Genomic DNA, 7,939 nt, shown 5'->3' on the forward strand with positions numbered 1-7,939 from the left:
GAAAAAAGTCTCCACCAGTTTCCCAGAAAAAGTCAATTCCGTCATAGCCTAAAGTCCAGGAACTCCTATGCTCACTGTTAATGCTTGCCTAGAGGGAAAAACAACCTTAGCTTGACCATAGCCAAGCCTCCAGGAAGTCGTTAGCATGTGAAAGTCTCTTGGGCAAGTCCCTCTTGGCTTTATCTCCCCGACTCCTTAAAACAATCACCTCCCACACTTGAAGTGCAACTCTTCCCGCCCACGGGTCCTTGTCCCCGCGCTCTAATAAAATCACCTTTTTGCACCGAAGACGTTTTCAAAAAATTCTTTCTTGGCCGTCGTCTCTGGACCCTACGAACCCCCACCATCACCCCAAAACTTCATCCGTAAGTAGATTCTAAAATGTGTATAGAAATTTGAAGGATCTAGAATATCCAAAGAAATCCTTTAAGAGAAAAATCATGTAGGAGGACTTAAACTTCCGGACTTTAGAACTTCCATAACGCTCCAGTAATCAAGACCGCGTGACAACTGGGACAAAGATTGACAAATGGATACAATAGAACGGGGGTCCCAGGGATAGACGTTTTATTAGAAAGTCTGACGATTTTCAACTCCAGTGCCAAAGCAACCCCCTGAGGAAGAGACAATCCTTTTAACAAATGGTGTTGAAATGACCGGATTTCCATTTTGTAGGAAAAAGAAACTTGATTCCTTGTCATGCCGTTTACAAAGAGTGATTTGCCATAAATCACAGGTAAAACCATAAAACTTTTAGAAGAAAATATAAGAGAAAAATCTTTGTGACTTAAAGTAGTCAACTGTTTCTCTCTCTCTCTCTCTCTCTCTTTTTTTTAATGTTTATTTATTTATTTTTGAGAGAGGGAGAGAGAGAGAGAGAGACAGAGTGTGAGCAGGGAGGGGCAGAGAGAGAGAGCGAGACACAGAATCTGAAGCAGGCTCCAGGCTCTGAGCTGTCAGCACAGAGCCCGATGCAGGGCTCGAACTCACAGACTGTGAGATCATGACCTGCGCCGAAGTCGGATGCTTAACCCACTGAGCCACCCAGGCGCCCCAAGAGTAGTCAAATGTTTCTTAAACAGGTCACAGAAAGAAATAACCATAGAAGAAAAAAATTAGGTTATAGTGAAATAAAAAACTTAAAAAAAAAAATCTCTTTTTCTTTTCAAGTAGGCTGCATGCCCCAGGTGGGGCTTGAACTCACGACCCTGAGATCAAGAGTCACGTGCTCTGACTGAGCCAGCCAGCAGCTCCAAATAAAACCTTCTCATCCAAACACACCGTTAAGGACACAGCTGAGCAAACTACAACTTAAAAAAAAAAAATTGCAAAACACGTATCTAAGAACTGGTTTGCAGAGCATGAAAACTACTCCCACAGCTCAGTAATAAAAACACAATCCCCTAAAAAGGTTTGATTAGCCCTTTCGTAACATAAGGTACAGAAACAGCTAATAAGCACAAGAAAAAGTGCTTAACGGTATTAGTCATCAGGGAGATGCAAAGTAAACCCGCATGAGATACTCCCACCAACTTACTGTAATTCCTACAATTAAAACGATCAATACCGCCCAACGTTGGCAAGGATGTGGCACAGAAAGGACTCTTACCGCATCGTTGCTGTGTGACAAAGGACGTCCCGCTTTGGGAAAAGGGCTGCAATTCCTTTCAAACGGAAACACCACCCGCTCTGTGACCCGGCAGTTCCACTCCTAGGTGTTTACTCAAGAGAATAACACGTACCTCATCAAAAGACTTGAACAACAATGATCGAAACGATCAAAACAGCTTCACTCATCGTGGCCCCAAACGGGAAGGGTCCCAGCTGTCCGTCAGCAGGATGGATAAACGCTGGTAATTTCATACAGTGGAAATCTCCCCAGCTGTAGCAGGAATGAACCGCTGGGACATGAGCCACCCTGGTGATTCTCAAGACGGCCATGCGGATGCGGGCAGACCGAATGATGCCCCCGAAAGACTTCCAAGCGCTGATCCCCAGAACCCTGACCGTGTTGCCTACACACGAGGCCTTCGGGGTGCTAATCAGCTCACCTCCAATAGGGACGTTATCCCGACTCCCAAGGGGGCGGTGGTCGTCACTTTCCCTAAAAGTTGAAGAGGAAGCGTGAGGCGAGAGAGGCCACGGCTGGCTTTGGCGCTGGAGGACGAGGGTGTGACCGTGACACGATAAATGTAAACCTGGTCTTCGGTCCCACCTCTCAGCTCCCCAAACCCTCGTGGCTTCCTAAGTGATTAGAGCCACAGGGGCACCTTTCGTTATATTTGGGTTTTGTCTTCGCTTCCTGAAATAGTTTCGGAACGATAAAGGTGATGCGGGTGTCTCTCGTCGTTCATGACAAACGCTGAGCACACGTAATGAGGTGACTTGGGAGAGCTCCGGGGGGACTTGGGGACAGGGACGGTCACCCCAGGAGCCAGCCGCGTGATGAGGGAGCTGGACCTTTCAGCCCCACCCCCAAACGCAGGGAGGGGGCTGGAGGTTGAATTAACCACCCGTGGCCGATGATTTCATCAGTCGTGTCTGTGTAATGAAACCTCCATAAAAACTAGGAAGGACGGGGTTCAGAGAGCTTCTCGGTTGGTTAACAAGAACATATCCATGTGCCAGGAGGGTGGTGAGGCCTGAAGGGGACAGAAGCTCCTGTGCGTGGGACCCTTCTGGACCTCACCCTGTGTATGGCTTCATCTGACCATTCATCTGTGTTATTTAATGTCACTTGTAATCAGTCAGTGATCGAGCAAGTAAGTCGTTTTGCTGAGTAACAGGAAAACAGGAATTGGGTTTTTTAATACAGGGGTTTTGAGGGGTGCCTGGGTGGCTCAGTCGGTTGAGCATCCGACTTCAGCTCAGGCTGTGATTTCAAGGTTCGTGAGTTCGAGCCCCGTGTCGGGCTTTGTGCTGACAGCTTGGAGCCTGGAGCCTGTCTCCGTCTCTCTCTGCCCCTCCCATGCTCACACTCTGTCTCTCTCTCTCAAGAATAAATAAACATTGGGGTGCCTGGGTGGCTCGGTCGGTTGAGCGTCCGACTTCAGCTCAGGTCATGATCTCACAGTCTGTGAGTTTGAGCCCCACATCGGGCTCTGTGCTGACAGCTCGGAGCCTGGAACCTGCTTCGGATTCTGTGTCTCCCTCTCTCTCTGCCCCTCCCCCTGCCCGTGCTCTGTCTCTCAAAAATGAATAAATGTTAAAAAAAAAAAAATATAGGGATTTGGAGGGGATGAGCCAAGAAATGCAGGAAGCTTCTAGAAGCTGATTAAAGCAAGAAAACACTCTCCCCCGCAGCCTCCAGACAAGAGCTGGTCCTGCCACACCTTGATTTTAGCCTGGGGAGACCCAGGTCAGGCTTCCGTCCCAGGGAATGGTGAGAAGACGAAATTGTGCTGTTTCAGCTGCTAAATCTGTGATAACTTACTGCGACGGCCACAGAAACCCAGTGCCACTAAGTAGAAGAATGCTAATATGAAATTGCAAATTCTGGATGGTTCCCATTTAGTAAAGTTCTAGAACAGGCTAGTCTCACGTGTGTTATGGGAAAACAATCAGAACAGGGATGGCAGGGGGGAGTAACAGAGACACACGTGAGGACCCCTTGGGTCGATGGTCATGTTCTCTGGATTGATTAGGGTCAAGGGCACAAAAGTGTGTGCTTTGTCCAAGCCCAGGTAATGGACGCTTAAGATCTGCCTTTCAGGGCACCTGGGTGGCTCAGTGGGCTAAGCGTCTGAGTCTTGATTTTGGCTCAGGCCGTGATCTCACAGTTTGTGAGTTCAAGCCCCGCGTCGGGCTCTGCCCTGACATCGTGGAGACTGCTTGGGACTCTCTCTCTCCCTCTCTCTCTGCTCCTCTCCCATGCGTGAGCACTCTCCCTCTCCGTCTCTCTCTCTCAAACACACACACACACACACACACAAATTAAATTACACCTGAAGTGAAAACCTATAAACAAATGCCAGCTGTGTTACTGACGCATATGGTGACATATTTGCAAAAGGGACAGATGCCAGCAGCTTATTGAAATGGGTCAAATGGCTCAGTGGACGGACAGAGGGACGGATAAGTGGATCGATGGCAGAACGGACGTGGTAAGATGTTAACGGGAGATTCCAGCTGATGAGCACACGTTTGCTGAGATAGTCCTTCAGCTTTGTCGTTTCTTTGAAATTGTTTATCTTCTAGAAGGAACTGGATGTGTAGGAAGAGTGTGAACAAAAATTGGAACCCGAAAACCCAAAGCTTTACATCAGTGGGGAGATGGTTGGGGAGCTTTCTTAAAAAGCTCATGTCTGAGGCTGCCACGGATTTGCTATAACTGATCCAGCCTTGAGTGATAGTTTTTCAAAACCACTCAGATGGCATTTTGTAACCAGCGCTGAAAATGGCCGTGTTACGGAGCAGAGGAGAAAGACAAGGGGAGAACTTTTTCAAATGACTCCCTTTGCATTGTGGCATCATAGCTGAACTTAATTCTCTTCCTTATATTCATTTGTGTTTCCTGAGTTCTCTTCCATAATCACGGGTTCTATAATAATTGCAAGGTTGGTCTTTGAAGCCCAAGGTCAAGGCCAATGGCAGCCTCACCCCCATGGATCCCCGTGTAGGCAGCACAAGGACCAAGTGCGAAGCGAGACCAGAGGAGCTAGGGTTTAAGAAAACAAAGCAATTTGTTGGTATGTTGTCCCAACAAGTTTTCAACCAATGCTACCTTGTTTTCACCAGTTTTTATAAAAATTCAGGCAATGTGGTCCTGGAACGAAGAGGCTTTTCATCTGAAGAACTGCAAGGGGCCTCTGGGGAGGAAAACACAGCGACAGACGTGGCTGTTGACAAGGAGAACTCCCCCAGAAGAAGGAGCAGGAGAAGGGAAGGGTTCGCTCGTGTGCACGCCTGTCCCCGCCAGTGGCTATAGTCCCTTCAAGGAGGGGAGATGTGCTCAGTGCCCAGGGAAGGACAGCTTAGCGGGTCCTCAAAAATGTTGGACAGACCGAGGGCACCTGCCACAGCCAGCCTGGCCTCGCAGTCGGGCGCACCTTACAAAACCCTCCCTCCCTGGGGCGCCTGGGTGGCGCAGTCGGTTAAGCGTCCGACTTCAGCTCAGGTCACGATCTCGCGGTCCGTGAGTTCAAGCCCCGCGTCGGGCTCTGGGCTGACGGCTCAGAGCCTGGAGCCTGTTTCCGATTCTGTGTCTCCCTCTCTCTCTGCCCCTCCCCCGTTCATGCTCTGTCTCTCTCTGTCTCAAAAATAAATAAAATGTTGAAAAAAAAAAAACCCTCCCTCCCTGACCTGGTGGTAGTTTCAGTCCCGCTAGTCAGGCTGGTGGCCCCACTTTACACGGTTAACGTTGAGGTTAAGAATGGTTAAGTGACCTGCCCCGAGTCTGTGGCAGGATAACAACTCAAACCCGCCTGTCATCCACGATGTTTCCTCACGCCTGTGGTCCTGGCGGAAGGAAGTCGAAACGACGGCCCCTCCGTCTTTTCTGAGAAAATAAAGGCACCGTGAGTCAAGATTCTTATACTCCCCTTCCCAGCAAACACCCGCCTGAAAAAAATTAGTCCTTCAAGAGTGCCGGCCCAAGGCCGATCTGTTCTGAAATAACGCGCAAACGCGACTGCTCAGACGGCGCCCGTGCGTTTTCATCGTTATTGCTCGTTTTCCTCTGAAATGATGACGTCTGCTTTGGGGGGGCACGCGGACCACTGAGGCAGGGCCAGAGAACGTGGAGGCAACACAGGAAGCTGGAAGAGGCAGGAAGAAGCGTCCCCTAGAGCCTTCGGCAAGAGCACAGCCTTGCTGACCCCTTAACTTTGGATTCCTGGCCTCCAGGCCGGGGTGGGGGGTGGAGGGGGTGGGGGTGGGGGTGGGGAGAGAAGAACGCCTGTGTTTTAAACCGCCCAGCGTGGTAATTGGCCGCGACAGCCCCGGAAAAGTAGGACAAGCCAGACCTGTCGTTCAAGCTACGTGTCCCGCTCTCCGGGGGGGACTGACACGTTGGCTGTCCCCGTGTGGCTGGCACCCGCCCCCGGGCGTGCTCCACTGGCCCCCGCTCCACCCTCGCTTTGACAGACGCCCCTCTGGAAGGCTTAGCTCCACGTGTCGGCCACACAGGTAACCCGGGGGAGGATGCCCCGGCCGGCCCGGGTACTGAGGTGTCGGCGTGTGTTTACTGTGGCGGCCGGCACGGCCCCGACTCACACGGCGACACGAGCCCGGCACGGGCACCCAGCCTGTTCTGTGGCTCACCGGCCCTGTGCCACGGGGCCTGCCCGGGCACAGGGTGTCCTGCAGGTCAGGCGGACCCTGCTGTTCCGCCCACACGTCTGCCAAGCTCTGCCCGGCCCCTTCCTCGGCCCCACTGGTGACACTCACACCCAGGGTGTCGTGTCATTATCGCTCTGCTTTGGAAATGAGCCCCCGGGTCACGTCGTCCACTGGCCTTGCAGTGACGACGGGGAGCAGACATGGTCACTGAGTGAAGAGATCCCAGGGCTGCGTGACCGGCCCCTCTCTTCCCAGCACCGCCGGCGACGGCGCAGAAGGACGTGAGGAAGGGGGAGGGGGTGAGCCTCGGGCCTCGGCCAGCACGACCAGTGCCTCTCACCTGCCCCAGGGACGTCTCTGGCCGTGACAGCCGCTACGTCTTTGAGATCTTCATGCGTGCCAGACTCACGTCTCAGCCTGTCTGTGCGCTGACTCCCCCGCCACTCCCCGATGCTGTCTGCACTTGGCAGGTGACGCAAGGGAGGCAGAGTCGGGAAGCCAGGACAGCACAGAGCTGGGATTCCAACCCAGGACCCTGCGTTCTGTCCCGGACCCTCGTCGTCGGATGCCATTCTCGCTCACCCCTCCCTGTCCGGCCCCGCTGGTTCGGCTCAGCCTTGCAGTCGCTGCGTCGGGGGCTGTAGATACATTTGGTTCTGCGTCCCGGACCCAGACCCTAGTCCTGAGCTACCTGACTGGGGACAGCGTGAAGCAGGGGAAAGGCTGGGCTTGCCATCGGAGGGACAGGGTGGGTATGTGTGGAGGAACCGTGGGAACTCCTGGCTCTGTGCCCCTGAGGCCATGCTTCCTGGACGCCGTCGAGCACGTGGGAGCAGTGACCGGGTGCTAGCAGACAGCCGAGACACGGGGGACCGCGTCTCTGACCAGCCCCGGCTGATTCCAGAGCCGGAGGCCCAGGGCCCACGCCGGAAGACCACGGACCTAGAGGAGGCCTTCTCGTAACCTTTCAGTGGGTATGAGTGCACCTGCTCCGTCCACGTCCCCGGGCCCGCGGGGAGGACCGAGTGGGAAACAGCAGGAGGAAACGCATAAAGCACAGCTCACACCTAAGTGGCTTGTTGCTGTGTAGACCTTTTGGGTTCCTGCTGCCAGTCCCTGTGGATTAGAGGGCAGACGTTGGCCCGGAAGTGCAGACGACAGGCCCCACGGAGGACGAGGAGGAAGACGGCGGGGGCAGCTCCCAGGGGGTGAGGTCTGTGGGAGGCGCACGCGGGCAAAAAGGACTCTGGGTGAGCTGCAGGCAAGGGTCTCAGCCCCGATGCAACCTCAGGCCGGAAGAGGGGTGGCATCTCGCTCCTGGAAGGTTACAAAGAAGCACAGGCGCCACCGAACACCCGCCTGCGACTTCCCAGCTGCAGGAGCCAACCCCAGCGTCACCCGGCTCCCGGGCCACCGGCCGGGGGCTCGGCGCCCACCACACAGCCGGCAAATAAACACCCAGTGTGGCACCACGAGCCACATGGAAGGAACACGGGGCATTCTAGTTACCATCTGGGGAGCTGAGCGCCGAGTTCTAGTCTGATCCTGACTGCGTGTGGGCGTTAAATCCCAAGGTCACAATTCCCAGCGCCGAGATGAAAAGTACAGCATGTGGCTTTCTGTGTCTCATGTCACAATACATAATTCTCGCCTTTACTGG

General features: G+C 53.4%; 1 long non-coding RNA gene across 2 annotated transcripts; it reads right to left on the bottom strand.

Annotated features, from left to right (window-relative positions):
- Positions 1-4,015: 4,015 nt before the first annotated feature.
- On the bottom strand, positions 4,016-7,928 carry LOC123385612. Of its 2 annotated transcripts, XR_006598487.1 has the most exons (3): positions 7,789-7,928; positions 5,302-5,497; positions 4,016-4,808 (listed from the first exon to the last, which is right to left on the bottom strand). It is a non-coding gene; the product is annotated as an uncharacterized LOC123385612 (long non-coding RNA). The 2 variants fall into 2 exon arrangements; XR_006598488.1 differs by lacking the exon at positions 7,789-7,928 and having other exon boundaries at positions 5,302-5,880.
- Positions 7,929-7,939: the final 11 nt, after the last annotated feature.

The sequence above is a fragment of the Felis catus genome, chromosome B2, assembly GCF_018350175.1.
Source record: "Felis catus isolate Fca126 chromosome B2, F.catus_Fca126_mat1.0, whole genome shotgun sequence".
NCBI classification, from domain to species: Eukaryota; Metazoa; Chordata; class Mammalia; order Carnivora; family Felidae; genus Felis; species Felis catus.